Genomic DNA, 18833 nt, shown 5'->3' with positions numbered 1-18833 from the left:
TTTGTGGCCCTGTCCTCAGGAGTACAGGGAAAATATATGTGGTCACTGGCATGTTGGAGCATAGCATTCAGGAATTGATAGAAAATCTGAATACAAATGCCTGTGACACCCCCAGCATGTCCTCTGTTGGTCGCTTAAAAGGTTCCTTTAGCTAAAATTCTAAGTGCTATACATACCTTTGTCTCTACTGGTACTGGTTCCCCTCAGTTTGCCCTGGATCTGAGTCGAGGATGACAGAGGTTGCAGAGTTCCTGTAGTGTGTTTCTATCCACCCTGTAGTGCTCTACAATTTCCATGTCATGTAGATTGTAATTAAACGGAGTCTAAAAACTCTTCTCCTTCTTGGCCGTGGCCTATTAGCAGCAACAGCAGCAGCATAGACTTCAGCCTGTTGCACATACACATGATTTAAAGGAACAGTATCCCCTAACATTGTTTCTATGTAGACTGCATTCCAATAGGTTTTGGAATTTGCAGGGGAAAACCAACACTGAGTCTACACAGTTACTTTATAGCTTGTTGAATAGCTCCTCCATCTTGGATTGGTTGATTACCTAGCATGCCACAGTGTTTATCATGGTTGTGTGGCTCCACACACTGTGTAGAGCCGCTTACTGAATACAAACCAGTGCGCTACCATGCATGTGTGTTGCACCGCAACAGCACACAGTCTTAGCAGACCATGTAGGGTTTATTGAAACTGCCTGAAAGTATATGCAGTACTCCAAACAGAAGGAGATAATACTGTCTTAATGTTTATACAGGGGGTGATTCTCCACGTGTAACTGAAGTATATTGGTTATTAAAGTCTTCGTGTTCATACACATTGTTAAGAGTAAACAGCTTTCACTGTCCTTCAAATGTGATTCCGAGTTCTTCCCCTCATTATGTTAACTAGTTGTGCTGCCCTTTTTGGGGCATTCAGAAGTGTCTCAGGTTCTAAGTCATAAATGCAGATTTTTACTACGGTAGCTGCTTCTACTGCAGTTTAAATTTCATATTAAAATTGTTAAAATATATTGCAGTAGTACTCCAGAATCTCCTCAGCATTTCTTACATTATTCTTACATTAATGACTCTCTATTATTGTTATCCTCAGTTCACTTTCTATCCTTGTGTTGCCAAGAAGTTTCTCTTGTTTAGCATTTCACATTTTTTTATGTACAGGTACATTATGTTACACTGCGATGCAGTGATTCTAACCTATCCTACATTTAACCATTCCTTCAGTGTTAATATTTCTTTTCTCATCCTACACATCTTACAGTGTGTTTCTAGCTCATTGAATATCTTTCTATTATCTGCAAAAAAACATACTTTTTTGTCAGCGTGCATTATTAATCTTTGCTGTGTACTTAATACCTTTCTGACTATAAGTACACATTTCCACTGCTTTTCCATGATTTATTATTTTGGTCCCTAGTCAAGGATACTTGCTAAATTGGATTGAGATTTGTTGCATCTCATTTAACTACTTTGAACAGAAGTACATAACTGAGGTCATAGCTTCATAGGTTGTTACTAGGCTAATGACCATTAGGGCCCTTACAAGGCTACTCGTGTACCCCAAACCATTTGGGTCCCAAGTATCGTATGGGGGGGGTCAAGTTAGTAGGCAAGTAGCCAAGGATTTGTAGGTGGGTGTAGGTTAGGATAATACTTTTCTTATTGACGGTCTCTGTGCATAAGGGACATGGGGGCCAGATCAGGAGTGAATTTACGATTTCTCATCCAATTGACAAGGTTTTATTTGAATAGGGTCAGAGATGAACTCTATTTTACATGCCTAATAAATAGTGTGGGGATTACATATCTGTCTCTCCGGCATGTTCTCTTTATGTCAAAAGTGAAGTTCAGATCCCTAAATCTAGTGTTTCTGGTGCAGTTTGTTTTGTGCATATGCAACAGATCCATCAGGGCTGGGTCCGAAGAAACCCTGTAAGCCAGGCAAAGATCGCCTCTCAGCAGCCTGTAGGAGAGTAACTATAGAGACACAGCCTTAGGACAATCAACCAGAACCTCATAACTGTCATCCAACATAGAAATGATGCCAGTAAATCCCTATTTGCCAGCACCAGTGCTAAAACCTGGAACACACTACCAAGCCAAATAACTTCTACCACCTCCTTTATTCATTTCAAAAAACTCCTGGAAACCCACTATTTAAGTGACTGGCTGTGTTCATGCCACTTACCAGGCTAACCCAAACTAAGAGAATGTTTCTGTGTACACCTAAGTATAAACAGTTCCCCTGAAAGCTTGTGAACCCGTTGATATTTACTTAACAAAACTTATAACTGTAAAAAATAACACAAATGGTGTTTTAAGTTTATTATGTACCTCAATGATTGTCTACTATAAGAATTGTTAATCTCTAACATGTTGTGTATGTTCGCTATAAGTATGCTCTATTTTTTTCTCTTCTCTCATGTACTGTATTGTATTGTGGAGTTGTTCTCCCTGGGCCTCTGCTGAAAATGGACCTGTGCACAGTTGAACTTTCCCGGTAAACAAATGTAAAATAAATAAATAAATTGAACTCTCCTGGTGAGAAACCTTTGAGGGTGCTCCAAATGTTGCAAGTGTCTGGTTAGATATATGGCAAAGGGGGCATCGTATTTAATGCTAAGTTTTATAAGAGTTACATAGAGTGGCACTATAACTTCTTTGGACCTGAATGCATACATTTACCTACAGGTAATTAGGTGAATGCATAGATTTACCTTATTATCTTATGTTGGTCAAAGGCTAGATTGCCATCTGCATATGTTCCTAGATCCTTTACTAATGTCGATCGAGTAATTAACTTGCATTGATAGTTTCACAAAGGGCATTATAATGCATTTTTTTTTACATTGAGTTTTAGACCATGGCTTGGCACTAGTCATTTGTCTGTGTTAAACCCACTTGCAAGCTGTTTGTGTCCTGGGGAAAATCTATAGTAGCTATGCACTTGGTGAGCCTGAGGACTTTAATGTTATCCTTGACTTCTGAGAAATAGATGCCAAACAAAAGTGGGCCTATCACAGAGCCCTGGGGTCTTCCACTGGTGATTGGCCTCTCGGTGGAGGTGGTCTCATCGATTTTGATTTCTTGGGTCATATTTGTGAGCCAGCTGGCAATCCAGATAGTTATGTAAGGGTTTACACCTAACTCTGACAGCTTGTCAACAATACCTGAGCGAGGTATTGTATCAAACATCTTGGCCATGTCAAAATACATAGTATCCACTGTTTTACCCTTGTCCGTTGCCTTGGTGACCCTCTCAAAGAAGTCTACCAGGTTAAGTAGGCATGACCGCCCTTAATAAAGCCAAATTGGGATGGGTCCAGTGTTTGTAGGTTGCTAAAGTCCTTGTTTATCATTTCCATGATAATTCATTCCATGGCTTTGCATATTAGGCTTGTTAGACTGACGGGTCTGTTATTGCCTGGTTCGGCAGATGATCTGCCCTTTTGGAGGGGAATGTTGTGGTCCTCCCTCACTTGGAATGTAGTCTGTTTCAAGGTTGTAGTTGAAGAGTGCCTCAAGTGGTCCTGATTGGCCATGTTTTAGACTGTTCAGGAGGGAAATGGGGATGTTGTCAAGACCCATGGAGGTGAGGTTCTTGGCTTTATAGAGTACTGCCAGCACCTGGTCCCTGTTGATAGCTGGAGGGATTGTCACCTGTTGGAGCTTGGGGGGAGTAAAGTCTGAGATGAATTTATCATCTAGTAGATTTGCTATGTCACCTGATTGGTTTAGGTGATACTGTTCTCCACCAGTTCAACACACTGTTGTGTGTTTCCTCTAAGGTTTCAGACATAGCTGACAGAAGGCCTTGTGATTTAGCTTGCAAGGCTATCCTGACCTCATAATTGGCCTTGTTGGACTCAATTAAACCTCATAGTTTTTTGTTTACCTGTATAAGAGAACACTTGTCTTAAGGAAGTTGCTTTTCTTGATTTTGGCCATGAGTTTTCTTCTTTTATTACAGACCCTGTTTAGGTGAAGATTCCACCAGTGGGGTTTGTTTTTAGTATTTGTTTTTGGTTTATTTCTGGTAGGTATGGCTACCTCTATGCGGCCATTCACGTGTTTATATAATGACTCAGTGAATAATTCTGCGTAGGTAGCTGTGCTCTCGGGGTTGGGAGGAGCCTTAAATTTTAACAAACTGTCACTTAATAGAATGCATTTTGCTTTTGAATAGTTTCTAATTGTTACTGGTTTAGCTGGATTTTATGGATTGATTTTTATTTCAAATGAAACAGTTTTGAGATCTGACCTCACTAGTAAGGAAGTGACACAGGATGGGTGCAATGCTGTCCCATGTTGGTGAGTACCAGATCCAGTATGTTTGATTCTGTGGTTGGAGCGTGCACTATCTGCTCCAGAGTATTTGTGTTAAAAAAGTCCAGGAAGTGTTGTGCCTGTGAGTTTTAGGCAGTGTATGTTTCCCAGTCTATAGAGGGGTAGTTAAAGTCACCCCTGAATAGGGTTTTTGGTTGGATGATGGGTGCTTCTAGTAGGTTTGGGTAACTATGAAATGCTAGGGGCATTGATGATGACTTGTAGCTAGCCATGACATGGTGAGAGACTTTACCTATGATGACTTACACATGGAAGAGCTCCATGGTATCATCCTGTTTTACCAACTTAGAGGTATGTTTGTTGCTAATATAGATCGAAACATCTCCACCCTTGGCACAAGTCAGTGCTATTGTTGAGAAGTGAAAGGCGAGCAGCAAGTGAATCCAACCAAATAAATTTTATTCTGGTTCCTGTAAAGCACTTTTCATTTAGCACGTAGGCTAAACTTCTTCAGACAACTTACATCAAAACTTTCCACAGTTAAATAGTTACACCCTTAGTAGCTTAATTAGCCTTCTAAAAGGTGTATGACCTAGAAAAAGGTATATACAATTACATATACACAAAACTGGAACAACTACCAACACTAAACACGAGTCTTCTTCTTCTTTTGGCTTTTTCCCAGTTAGGGGTCGCCACAGCGGATCACCTGTCCGCTCATGATTGGCAGTGGAGTTTTACAGTGTCGAGTTGTCAGCCCAGTGCCCAACCTTCCATAGAAGGCACACACAGTCACACCTAGGGCCAATTTAGATTGTCCAATCCACCTACAGCATGTCTTTGGGATGTGGGAGAAAACCGGAGCACCCGGAGGAAACCACACGACCACAGGGAGGACATGCATACTCTGCACAGAAGGCAACCCAGCTGAGGATCGAACCAGAGAACCTCTTGCTGTGAGGTGGCAATGCTAACTGCTGCACCACCGCGGCCGGTCTCAACACTAAACACAAGTATATTATTAAAATCATTACATGGGGTTTATGGCCCTATATAATATTATTTATATAAAATAAATGTAAAGTCGTATAGTTTAATTAATTTAAAAACACATAAATTGGTCCACTATTGATCTTTGTGAAAGCATGCATAAAACATGCAATTCATGTCTGTTGAATACTCTTACATAATTATATACTAAAAATACTATTAAAAAATTCTATTAAGTCATTGAGATTCACTATAATAATGGTCTGCTATCCCTAATAATATTTGAATCACAATTCTTATATAGCATGCATTTAGTCTAAACACATCCATTTGCATAGATATCACCAACCCCTAAAATAAATTCATGTTGAAAAATACATATTGAAAAAATTATATTGAAAAAATCTACGCAGGTGCTCTCAAGTCCTTCATCGCATCCAAAATTGTTCATTATGACAGTATAATTATCAGTGTAATTACGTTGATAATTATAATGTCATAATGAACAATTTTGGATGCGATGAAGGACTTGAGAGCACCTACGTAGATTTTTCAATATAATTTTTTCAATATGTATTTTTCAACACTGGAAAATCACTGCAGAGTTCTCTGTAAGTGAACAAAGAGCCTTACAACTAGATTGATTTATATTAGAGAAAAACGCTTGGAAACTGACTTCTATGCCTTCTGGCCAATACACAACCACACGCTGAGCTACCTCCTGTGCTTCCTAACTCAGAGTGCCCATGTAACACCTTCTGCCACAAGATGTCTGACCCTGTGTAGCTATATGACAGTGAACAGACACACTTGTTAAGAGGCATATATATGTGATACTCATTTAGCGGGTCCAGCCTGAACCATGGGGATAAAGTTGATATACATATTTTACACACTAAAGTAAGCCTATGGATGTGGCAATACATGCTGCTTTTGCCTACTACATTGTAATACATTCCTTTTGTCACTGTTATCTTTGTGCATTTTTATAAGCATCTTCATAAATCACAACTAAAACAGTGACACAGGTACACATACATTAATTTAAAATAAAAAAATAACATAGCCACATTTTTTCATGCGCTATATGCATTTCCTTTCTAAAAATTATCATTCATTCCGACATTACACAAATTGCTCAATCCTTTCCTTCCATTAAACATTATTCCTCCTCCTGAACACTATTCCGCATGTATTCTTCGCACAGATTCCATTTAGCTGTATGTGATTTGATCTTCCCTTTTTCTAAGGATAAAACCTCCGGTTCTTTTATCTCCTTTACAATATTCAGACTTTAACAACAGTTGATTTATATTATGCCTTTCATTTTCTAGTAATATATATATATATATATATATATATATATATATATATATATATTTATATATATAAATATATATATATATATATATTTTTTTTTTTGGCAACCAGTAACATTAAAGTTAGTAAGGCCTTACTACATCTAGGTAATTGAGAGCCAATTTCCTGGCTCGAAAGAATCATTTCCTTAGTTACAATTTGCTCTCCCAACAATTCTAACAAAACATTCTGAGGAGAATTTTTAAAATCTGCAAATTGTCATTGCTTTTATATTTCTTATTAATTTATCCTCAAAAAGAGAAAATACTTCAAAGTACTTCAGTTCAGATCCAGTGTTCAGAACAAATCAAGAAAATAATGGTCACTTTTCTTCAATAGGAAACCTAAGCCAAAATTCTTAATTTGTAACAAACAGATCACAAAATTTGAGTCAGAAAAGGGTTAAAATTATATACAAGATTATCTTCATTTGTCTCCAGCAACAGCTGCTGTATATCTTTTTCAGCTGAGCTTGGACACGTTATAGAAAATAACAAAAATTATTATGTAGGTCTCCATGCATCAAGACACAAAAGACCACTAGAAGAGAACCTAGAGTCCACCCGTGGTGAGGAACTTTTAAGGGATATCTCACTGCCAACATCTCTTTTATGTTTATGTGCTTTAGTGAGTCCCGAGGACCCCACAAGCAATGCACTTGAACTCCCATGGATTCTACCTGGACAGACTGGACTGGGGTCTGAAGAGATAAAAGGTACACTGGAGTTAGAGACAACTGATCTCTCCACCACTGCAGTTCTTATTTCACAAATCCCAGTACCAGTACCTGAAAATCCAAAGGATGAAGGTGCTAGGTCCAATAATTCTTCAAGTACCACTGAATTTTTCTTATGTGTTGTCTGGCTAGTGGTATCATTAGAATCACTGATGCCATGAGGCCTAGAATTTTGAGGAACTCTCTTGCTGATCCATGTTTAGAAGAGAAGTTGCAACAGAAAACACAGCGTGTGAAGACAACAGAACTGAAAATTGCACACACTGAAAACCCTCGGGTCTTGCGAAGTTTACAATACTCCCAAACTGCTGATAACACAGGAGCGTTGAAGTGACAACAAGATAATGTTTATTCCAGAATTACTTAACAAAAAGTTAGCATAACATGAAGTTTAGCGCTTTCACTCAATAAAATGAGCTTCATCAGAACCAACTCAAACGGATACAGTTTCTATTAAATTAACTTTTTGGCGCCAACATTTAAAAACTCTTAAAGTGACATGTACAATATCATTAAAACTACTACATTTAAAACTTCCTTTTTCAAAATTGTTTTGAAAAAGGAAGTTTTAAATGTAGTAGTTTTAATGATATTGTACATGTCACTTTAAGAGTTTTTAAATGTTGGCGCCAAAAAGTTAATTTAATAGAAACTGTATCCGTTTGAGTTGGTTCTGATGAAGCTCATTTTATTGAGTGAAAGCGCTAAACTTCATGTTATGCTAACTTTTTGTTAAGTAATTCTGGAATAAACATTATCTTGTTGTCACTTCAACGCTCCTGTGTTATCAGCAGTTTGGGAGTATTGTAAACTTCGCAAGACCCGAGGGTTTTCAGTGTGTGCAATGTTTAGAAGAGAGAAATCCAAGAAAATGCCCTTATAAGTCAGAACTTTGTCTTCTGGCAGGAAAGCTATCCATTTTATTGTGTCTATCCAACAACCCCTTGGAAAAAATTCATTGAGAGGGCGTGAGTAAAGACTTTAAAAAGTTCCACTGGAAGCTCAGGTGGGAAAGGAAGGATGAGACCCTGTCTATGGACTCCAAGTACCTGTATACAGAATCTGCACAAATCACCATGTCATCTAAATAAGAAAAGATGTGGATGTCTAGGTTTCTATAATAGGCAACCAAGGGAGCCAAACACTTTGTAAACATTTGAGGAGCCGTAAATATCCCAAAGGGTAATGCAGAAAAAAAATCTCAAAAAACTCCTGAAATTGGGAGTGATAAGAATATAATGATAAGCATCCTTGAGATCTAGAGTCACCAAGAGCAGTAGTCTGGAAGAAACACTAAGACCAACTGTAAGGTGAGCACTTTGAATTTCAGAATTTTTACAAAGGTGTTTGGAAAGGACAGATCTAGGATGTGTCTACAGGAGTGCTGCTTTTTTTGTACCAAAAAGATTCTGGAGTAAAATCCTTTGCCTTTGTGTACTGCAGGGACTTGTTCTATGACATCTGCTTTTGCCATGAGATGGTGCACTGCAGGAAACAGTTCTGTCTGGTCTGATGGGTGTGGGGGAATTCCCCTGAAATGGGGAGGATTTTCTATCCACTGTCAAGTGTATCCTCTCTGATTTAGTCTCAGAAGCCATTTGTCTGAGACTATTTGCAACCATACTGCAGGGTTGAGAGACAGACTGGATGAAGGAGGAAGAGAAGGAAGGGCAGGAGGGGGGTACGGGTTCTCTGTGACTTGGCATAGTCATTCCTTTGCAGGAAATTGACCCATTTCTTTTGGAAAGGAACTCCTCTTGTTTGTTTTTGAAGAATTATCATCCTGCCATTTCTTTTTGGATCTATGACTTTTGTTTGGCTGGGATTTTTGTTTGTTCTGCCTTTTGAAGTAAGACTCAAGGGCACCCGCAGTCAGGTACAAGGGGGTGGACTTGCACCCCTCTGGAACCTGCTGGCCAAGAGATTAATTTTCTTTTAATTAAAAAAATATTTTTGTTTTTTATGGGTGTACTTCTTTAAGAATGCCCTTTGTGTCCAGTCGCACAGATGCTTCTGCATCTGTTCGACCAATGGTTTACGTCTTCATTTTCCGTGCCCAAGCAAAATTTGAATTCCAGAAGACATTCAGACTGCGGACGAGGGTACAGGTGAGAGGTAGGTGCGTGCATGTGTGTGTTTAAGTGTTTAAGAGGTGTGTGTGTGTGTGTGTGTGTGTGTGTGTGTGTGTGTGTGTGTGTGTGTGTGTGTGTGTGTGTGTGTGTGTGTGTGTGCAAGAAATAGGTAAAGGTGTGCGGATGTAAGAAGTAATAGGTAGAGGTGTGTATGCATGTATGTAAGAAGTAGGTAGGTAAAGGTAGGTGTGTGCGTGTAAAAAGTAGGTAAGTGTGTGTGTGTGTGTGTGTGTGTGTGTGTGTGTGTGTGTGTGTGTGTGTGTGTGTGTGTGTGTGTGTGTTTATGGATGGATGTATAAGAGCCAGGTAGCATACCCTGAGCTGTCCAGGTTTTTGCAAAATGTCCACATTTTTGCCCCATATTCCTCCTAAAAAGGATTGAAGTTGCTAAATAATAACAGACATTTGTGTTTTAGATGTCATATCCTTTATAAATATTTCTCTCTTGAACTTAGAAAATTGCTAGAATAACAGGATTTGTGTTAGTATGTATTTTTCTAATCTGTTCTTATTTATTTTAGGCTTTGTCCAGATTTCTTGCACTAAGAGGTTGAGGTGTGTGTGTGTGTGTGTGTGTGTGTGTGTGTGTGTGTGTGTGTGTGTGTGTGTGTGTGTGTGTGTGTGTGTGTGTGTGTGTGTGTGTGTGTGTGTGTGTGTGCGTGTGTGTGTGTGTGTGTGTGTGTGTGCGTGTGTGTGTGTGTGTGCGTGTGTGCGTGTGTGTGTGTGTGTGTGTGTGTGTGTGAGAATGAAATGCTCTAGTTAAACTAGAGTTATCAGGTGGAATTCATTTTCAAGTGCATTTTCAAGGAATTGTGAGCTTCAAGGGAAGAGAAGTTTACTGCTGTTCATGCTAAATCATCTTAAAATGTGCAACTGTTATCACTATTATGATATAGAATTTTAAAGGAGTGTTAGCATACTTGCATCTTGACATAGTGGGCTGTAGGTTCTGCTCCCACACCATTTAGATTTGTATTTTAAGGGGGTAGGTTGCTGTAGTCCTGAGTATGTCCTCCTTTGGATGAGATGACTAGTAACCATGAACCGGTTTTTCAGCTCGCCACCCATTCCCTATTGCAATATACCTGCTTACCATTTTTGTTAATATAGCATAGGCAATTTATTCTTTAAGGGCAGCAAGCACTGACTTTGTGGATGAAACACTGAGATATAAAATTGTTTTCTGGCAGCAACCTCTTCATTAGTTTCAGATATCTTTAATGTGGAATTATTAAGATGACTTTTACTTCTGCAGAGATTGTGCAGATTGACTGATATTGGTGGATTGTAATGACAGATGTTTGAGTGGCCTTTAATGGTTGAAATGTTGTGAACTGGGCAGTTTGTCATTATTGGTTTATATGTTTTGTTTCATTGTTAACTGGAAAAAAATGTTCAAAACTATAAATTTAAAATACACTCTAACAAGTGGTGCTATATTATACAAGGGATATACTTCAATTATTATATATTATAATTAGTACAATCAGGAAGAGAAATCAAAACTTTTGCATGGTCCTAAAAATGTGTGCAAGGGGGCTATGATTTTAAAACAGCCCATAGGTAAACTTAACCTGCCACTGCCCAGAATGCTGTTTCAGTGAATGTGAGGTTCAAAGGTAGAAAAGTTTTAATGCCAAGTCTGTTTTCATTGTAAGACTATTGCTTTGTTTAGCAAATGTCTGCCAGTATGGGTGCTGTAAAATTTGAAATAAAAGTTGTAAATTAAATCCAAGTATCTGTAATCATTGTAGAAGTAAAGCATAAAACAGTATGCACACTGAGAATTTTGAACAGTGTTTATGTCAACTGGGGAGAAACAGCCAAGTAATGGGACACTGGAATGACTGTGGGAGGAGGTGGCTGAGTGGGGTTGGGGCTCTGGGTTTGTACCCCCCTGAAAACAATCCTGTGGGCTCTCCTGACCTTATTTGTGGAGAACTTGGGTGCATAAAACATCTTAGATATCCCATGCATTCATTTGTCTCTGTCATCCCACTTTTTGAGAATATGTGTAACAGAGGGCTCAAACACCAATAAAGAACTTAAAGGTGCATTCAAAACTTTGTCTTTTAAATCATCAGAGAAGTTTGCAACCAAGCATACAATCTTATAATATAAGAAGAAGCAGCATTTCTCGAGACTGTATCTGTACATTCAGGTACGCCTCTCAAAGCATGTTTCAAAACCTGAGTCAAATTAGAAACAATTTCATGCATCTAAGACTTTTACTTTGCAGATAAGGCTGCAGCAAAATCATCCACACTGTATACCCACTCTGTCAAATAAATCTTCACATATAGCCTTGATAACTTAACATTTTAGAAGCTAAATTACTAGAAAGGGACATCCTTTTATCTTGAAGAGCTAATCATTTCTCTATTTTTCAGGAGGCATTGGACCAGATGAAGCCAAGGATTATTTTTTTTTGAGTAGACAACTGAGGAGAGTGCAGCTGGGTCAGCAGTCAAATGAGAAAAGAGACCTGTCATACATGAGAAGAGCCTATATTTTCTCTCAGACTTTTTAGGGAGTATTGAAATTGGTACTGATATCCTACAGGCAGCATTATAAACATCTTCCAAGGCTGGTAAGAGAAGATGGAGAGGCACATTATTGGGTATCTCCTTCCTCTATAAAGTCACATACCCTGCCTAGCTCTGGGGTAGTTCCCAATAGCTCCCAAGCAAAAACATCATTAAATCTAGTAATCATCTGAGGAAAAGTGAACACTTATTTAGACATAAGCTCAGGTTCACCGTCCGAAGAATCAGAGTGACTAGGTTCAGTGTCAGCTAGGAAATCACCATTGTCCTCATCTGGTTTCTCACAATTCTATTAAACATCAGAAAGGTCTCTAGCCAAACTTGCAATAGAGACATGGATGGGAACACAACCACCAGAATTAGTTGTCTGCTGAATACTCCTAGCCAAGGAAACCACATCAGCCTTATAAACAGCTATAATATGACTATCAGTTGTATGAGGAAGCTTTTGTTTCTTTTTCTTCTGACCTTCACTGCTAGATAAAATACCCTGGGAACAGAGTATTATACTTGGCAAGGGGTCTCATGCTTCAAAATACTCCTGCACCTAAATGTTTGGTTCTTTCATACCTGCCCCAGGTACTGGAACAGACCTGGAGGATATCTCCAACCCTTGTTCCATAGTGGCTGGCAAAGCTAATCTAGAAGGGGATGGGGCAAAAAGTAACTGGTCTGTGGGCTGAGCAGTGGTCCAGCAGAATTATTATCCATGATCTGATGTATTCTTCATAGGTGAAACCTGATTTGATGAGGGATAATGCAAGTCAGAATAATGGATTTATAACACTTTTCACAGTGCAACACTGCATAATTCAAGAGACTGCTAATGAGCCTCCCAGTATGTTGTGTCACCCCATTTACCCTTTTTACAGTAAGCAGTCCCCATAGCTGTAAGTGTTTTACCACACCATGGTATTGCGGCAGAAAACAAAATGGTACTGTTTCAGCAGCACAGAGGCTCCTCTGCTGAATGCATTACATTTCTTTCTTTCTTTCTTTAGCATTTTGTAGCACTATAGGTGGATATTTCATGTCTCTTGTTGCTTCCTCAGCACTTTCCTATCAGGTGAAATATTGTTTTGTTTTAAATACACATTAAAAGCATATGTTCCTGATTCATAATTTGAAATAATCTTAAACCTAGGAGACCAATGGGTGGAAAGAGGTTAGGGAGGGGATGTGGTTACAGGTGAAGAGGTCATCTGTGAAGGTCTACCAAAATGGTCAGAACTGGGCCCTGCAGTTGCTATGGCCAACTCTGCCTACAGTAAACCTTATCTGTATACTCCTTATTCACTAGACACTATAAGCTGTGAGGTCGCAGTCTGCCAGCCTGCTAGCACTTGGCACCCTGAGGCAAAGTAACAACTACCTCATTTATTTTGTAAACCATTTGTTTCTTCCACTAGATTAATCTATATATAGCAGGTGTAAGCATTTACTAACCTTGGAGGCCAGCATCTCATCCAAACTTTTTGGTAGCATGCACTAGGTTGTCAGTACTGACACCCATCTCACATAACCATGCCTACCTGTCCTAAATCTGTAAATAAGTAATGTTAGGCTAAGGTGTTTAAGAAATCCCTGCCCAAACCTCAAAGGCCTCCTACATGTAGGCTGGGCGTATGGGATACCCCACATCACACTAACAAGCAATCAGCATCTGTAGACATAATAAATAATATAAAGCAAAAGGGGTCAGCCAGCTAACAGGCCAATGGTTTTAAGACAGCAAGGCCAAAGTAACATATCTAATAAAGTCTCAGCCATAGGTGACGCCATAGTGAGATACATAGATGCACCACTCACAATGCTGTCTATTAGATGATTTGATCCACCATGTCACTAGAGCCCTCAAGTCCCTTCACCCAAGGTACATGTATGACTTTGTCATTGTGTACATGGGAGTGAACAGCTTGGTACACACCTAATTATATCATATGAAGAGGGACGTCATGAAGCTCTCAGAATTTATATCTGAGGACATTATGAAATTAGTGTTGAGCTGCATCTTGCCATCAGCAAGCATCATGACACAGTACAAACAAAAGATATTTGACTTTAACTATTAGTTATCAGTATCAGTCCAAGGTGGCCCAATATATACATATCAGACTGGGACAAGATGACTGTAAGCCATATATGCTTTGTTAGGGATAGCCTACCTTTCTGTCATCATGGCTGTTGAAGGTTAGCTAAAACCTTTTCCCTCATAGTGCCTTTTTGGACATGATCGGTCTTCTCAAACTACTGACATAATCGACCAAAATCAAGACTACATAAAGGTAGCATTGCTCAGTGCTAGTAGCTTAAATAAGATGCACTCCTTACAGGCCTTCCTGACTCTTCAAAACATAGATACAGATCGGGAAACCTGGTTTCATTGTAGTGGTACCATCACCACAGTACTGGGTTTAGGTGCCTACCATTCTTTCAGACCACCAATAATGACTATGTCACCGGAGGGGCATGTCTGTATTCCTAAGAAGCCAAATCACAGGCAGACTAGTAAGGTGTGATAATGACCTTGAGCTCCTTCATGTCCGACTTACTGTCAATAAAAAAATGTACCACATCGTAGCCCATTACCATAGCCCCTCCATGTCATCTGCCATTATCAAGGCATATTTAAACCCCTTCCCACTGAACTTAACACTATTGTCCTGGGGGATCTCAACCATTCTTCTGTTAACTGGGAAACATGCACAACCACAAATAAGCATGCACAGTGTTTTCTACATTTTATAAATGCTAGCTCCTTACACCAACTAGTTCAAGTCCCAAATAGGGGATCAAAAATATTGGATATAAGCCTTACCAATATAAGTCCACTATGCTCTACATCTGTAGTTGCCCCACCACTAAATAAATACAATCACCAATCAGTAATATTCATGCACAGATTAAGACCCAATTTGCCATCAAACACTTCTGTATTTAGAGATTACTTTAATTCAAATCTATTACAACTAGCTGATGACCGGATGAAATTTAAGAGTCACTTCCCCTTGATGACTCCATCACACACAACTATATTTGCAGAAGTTTCTATTATTGCCTAAAAACATGTATTCAGGCATTGGTCACCCTCAGGCACAACTACAATGCCAAGTTCAGGAATAAGCCAATATGACGGAACCCTAATATAAATAAATATACAATAAGACAAAAAAAATATTTTTCCATAGGAACAAGCTTAATACCTCAACTTTTAAAAGTAAACCCAAAATGATTAACAAAGAACCCAGAAGCAAAATCAAATACTGCAAAGGTAAATATGAACAGAATATTGCTACCTGTGTAAAAGACAGCCACAAATCCTTTTTCAATTATGTCAAAAGCCTTATGCGCAAAACTCAGCAATGCACTGAGCTAATACATAACAGCAACACATACTTTTCCCCAGAAGACATATTAATAGATAAATTCAGCTCATACTTTGCATCCTTGGCTCCCCCCTAACTTTCCCTCAAATATTAGCATGCTCATTCCCCCTTAAATCAATTCACATGGTTGGGAGGGTGGCTCAATGGCTAAGGTATTTGCCTTACAAACACAAGGTGCAGGGTTTGAGTCTCACCGGGGGTAATTGGCTAGGCTTAAAATGGCTCGCAAGGGCAGTTAGCTTAGTACTAAACTATGAACCTATGAACATCACATCCTAAGAGCACTCTCCAAAGCCAAAGACACTAATTCCATGGGTCCAAATATGTGCCAGTCTGTCTTCATGTCAGCACCAAACTTAGCCTTATAGCCTCACTGCTGAACTTATTCAAGGTCAGCTACACCATTAGATTCATGCCAGATAAGTGGAGACCTGCTGTAGTCATTCCACTCCACAAGGGAGGACCTACTTCTGACCTTGGAAACAACAGTTTAACAAGCATCAACAGCCTTATCTTTAAAGCAAAGATGTAAATCATTATTGAACTTATCAATAAGGACATCAGAAGACTACAGTCACTTGACCCAAACAAGATTGGGCTCATTAAAGGTAGATCCTGCCTCCTAAACTTGGTGGATTTCTTTGAGCAAGTTAGACATGCACTGTATGCAGACAAATCAGTTCACACTGCTTACATCAATCTGGTCAAGAACTTTGATGCCATTCCACATTCTGGCATTTTTGATAAGCTAATAAAACCCTGTGCTACCTGCTAGATAGCAAACTCAACAAAACTACAACAGAATCGAATGTCCCTTTAGGTATGTACTTGTGTAAACACATGACTCAACTTGAAAGACCAAGCGTTTCCTCACTAAAAATCAAGGTGATGTCTTCCTTGGCCTACACAGACTACATTAAAGCACATTCTCTCTTCTCTTCTCTCTTTCATGCAGTCTCTTGAGAGGGAATCTTTGCTTCACTTACAAAGCCTCAAAGGATGCATTCCAATTCAACCTTGACTACATCTGCACAAAAAACAAAGCTTCTACTGCCATGTAACTAGGACCTGCTGGTGAGATAGATATATCTCTCAAATAATCCCTCTTTTAAGGAATATATATAAAGCAAACTACCCCATTAAGTACAAGCTGGATGAATAGATGAGAAACTGTAAATTCATCTCTGGTCTGGCCCCTCAAAGCCTCATTGACAGGAGGTAAAATATCATTTATGATAAATAATGTCTACAATCAATTTACTTGCTGAATTGTGCTTTGTAATCATTCATGTATAATTTGACCACTGCCACAGGAGTTGGAAGGACTGGATGTAGGAATGGGAGTAAGCATTTGGTAAGGGCGTTCCCATCCTGGAGGCTTGCTGCAATAGTAATATTAACAGCTGGGTAAGCTCTGTATTGCACGTGATACACAGTTTGGGCAGGAGGTTGCACATGTCTGGAAGCAGTTATGCACCCATAAACAGTAGATGCAAAGCTGCCACAAAGCAGGAGCGATTTATTGCACACTCCTGACAGCAGTATAATGATGATGTACCAGCTCAATCTCCTCACCAGCCCCAGATTTGGGATGGGCTGAGCCTCTCAAACGCTAAAGTGGGTCCTGTAGACTCGATGAAGAAGAGCTGATGGCAGTTGATGGTTAGCTGTATGATGTGAAAGCAAAAAAAAAAAACAAGAAAAGAATTCTGGACAAAGCTAAAAATACTGGGTGGGTTGGGGACAAGATGCGACCAGTAATACTGTATGGTACAGAAATCTGAGCAGAGAAGGCAGAGCAAATGAGGAAGCTAGAGGTGATGGAGATGAAGTGTCTGAGCTGTGTGATAGGATGCAGACTGTGGGACAGATGAAGAAATGAGGACATCAGAACAGAAGCCAAAGTAGTTCTAGCTGCAGACAAGGTCAAAGAGAACAGATTACAGTGGTGCAGACCCATATGTGAAAGCAGAAGACAATCTGGTGAAGAAGATTTGGGACAGGGAGGAAGAATGCAGGAGGAAATGTGGGCATCCATCAAACAGACTGATGGATTGTGTGAGAGAAGCTCTGTAACAGTCAGTCAGTCATGACTATCGAAGGAAGTAGGACAGTGACACTGAACTGAAACAGATGGTGACAGTCAATGTGAAAGTCTGACCCCATGTAGAAAATGTGAAAAAGGGGGGTTGACGATGATGAAAGGCTTAAAATCTGGGCCAATTTTTAAATATTACTCTAATTTACTTCAAGAGTTAAAAGTACAACAGGTTTTGGAACAACATCTATTTTCTGAACAATAAGAAGTATGAAACTCTAATGTCTGACATTATAGAGAATAAGAAGTATGAAACTCTAATGTCTGACATTACAGGGAATAAGAAGTATGAAACTCTAATGTCTGACATTACAGACAATAAAAAGTATGAAACTCTAATGTCTGACATTACAGACAATAAGAAGTATGAAACTCTAATGTCTGACATTACACTGACTGACTGTAATCCTCAGTAATTTGCCAGAAAATCAAAAACTTTTATGAGGGACAAACAAAACTATGAGGTAAATTCAGGACTGTTCTGCAAAATTAGGGCCATTTACGAGGTATGCCCGCAGCTGTGCTTTTTTTGTTTAACAGCCTGGTGCAAGAAAGGTTGTATTGGGACTGAGTTTGGTAATGGAGTTGCCTACATGAGTTTTAAACATTGCTCTAAGGTATTACATGTATTATAAATAGTCTGCAAATACTGAGTACTGAACAAAGCTCATTGGGCATATATATATATATATATATATATATATATATATATATATATATATATATATATATATATATATGTGTGTGTGTGTGTGTGTGTGTGTGTGTGTGTGTGTGTGTGCGTGTGATTATATAATGAATGGTCGACATGTTACTTGGTCAACATGTCATGGTGCATGTTTTGCATGTCGACCATTCATTATATCATACAAACATCACATCGACACTCATATTGAAAAAGAAAACAAATTTCCTTTCCCAGTGCAATACTTATACCCTGACAACATTCAGCTGAAATTTGTCTGAATGGTGGTAGGTTTATAGGAAGAACATCATACACACACACACACACACACACATACACACACACACACACATATATATATATATATATATATATATATATATATATATATATATATACACAAAAACACATTTTATATCAGAAATATTACATTGGATATAGATATTTGTGAATAAAAGAGGGAAAGGGAAAAAAGAAAAGAAGGGGAAGAAGGGGGAAGTAAAAATAAGGGGGAAGGGAAGGGAAAGGGAAAACAGAAAGGAAAGAGAAAAAAATTCTTGTTTCCCTCATAAGAATGTTAGCTAGTTTTTGATACTCTAACTATGCTA

Source organism: Protopterus annectens, chromosome 1.part2 (assembly GCF_019279795.1).
Source record: "Protopterus annectens isolate FY-2018-M chromosome 1.part2, PAN1.0, whole genome shotgun sequence".
In the NCBI taxonomy this organism is placed as follows: domain Eukaryota; kingdom Metazoa; phylum Chordata; order Ceratodontiformes; family Protopteridae; genus Protopterus; species Protopterus annectens.
Note: the sequence above shows the minus strand (reverse complement) of the source record.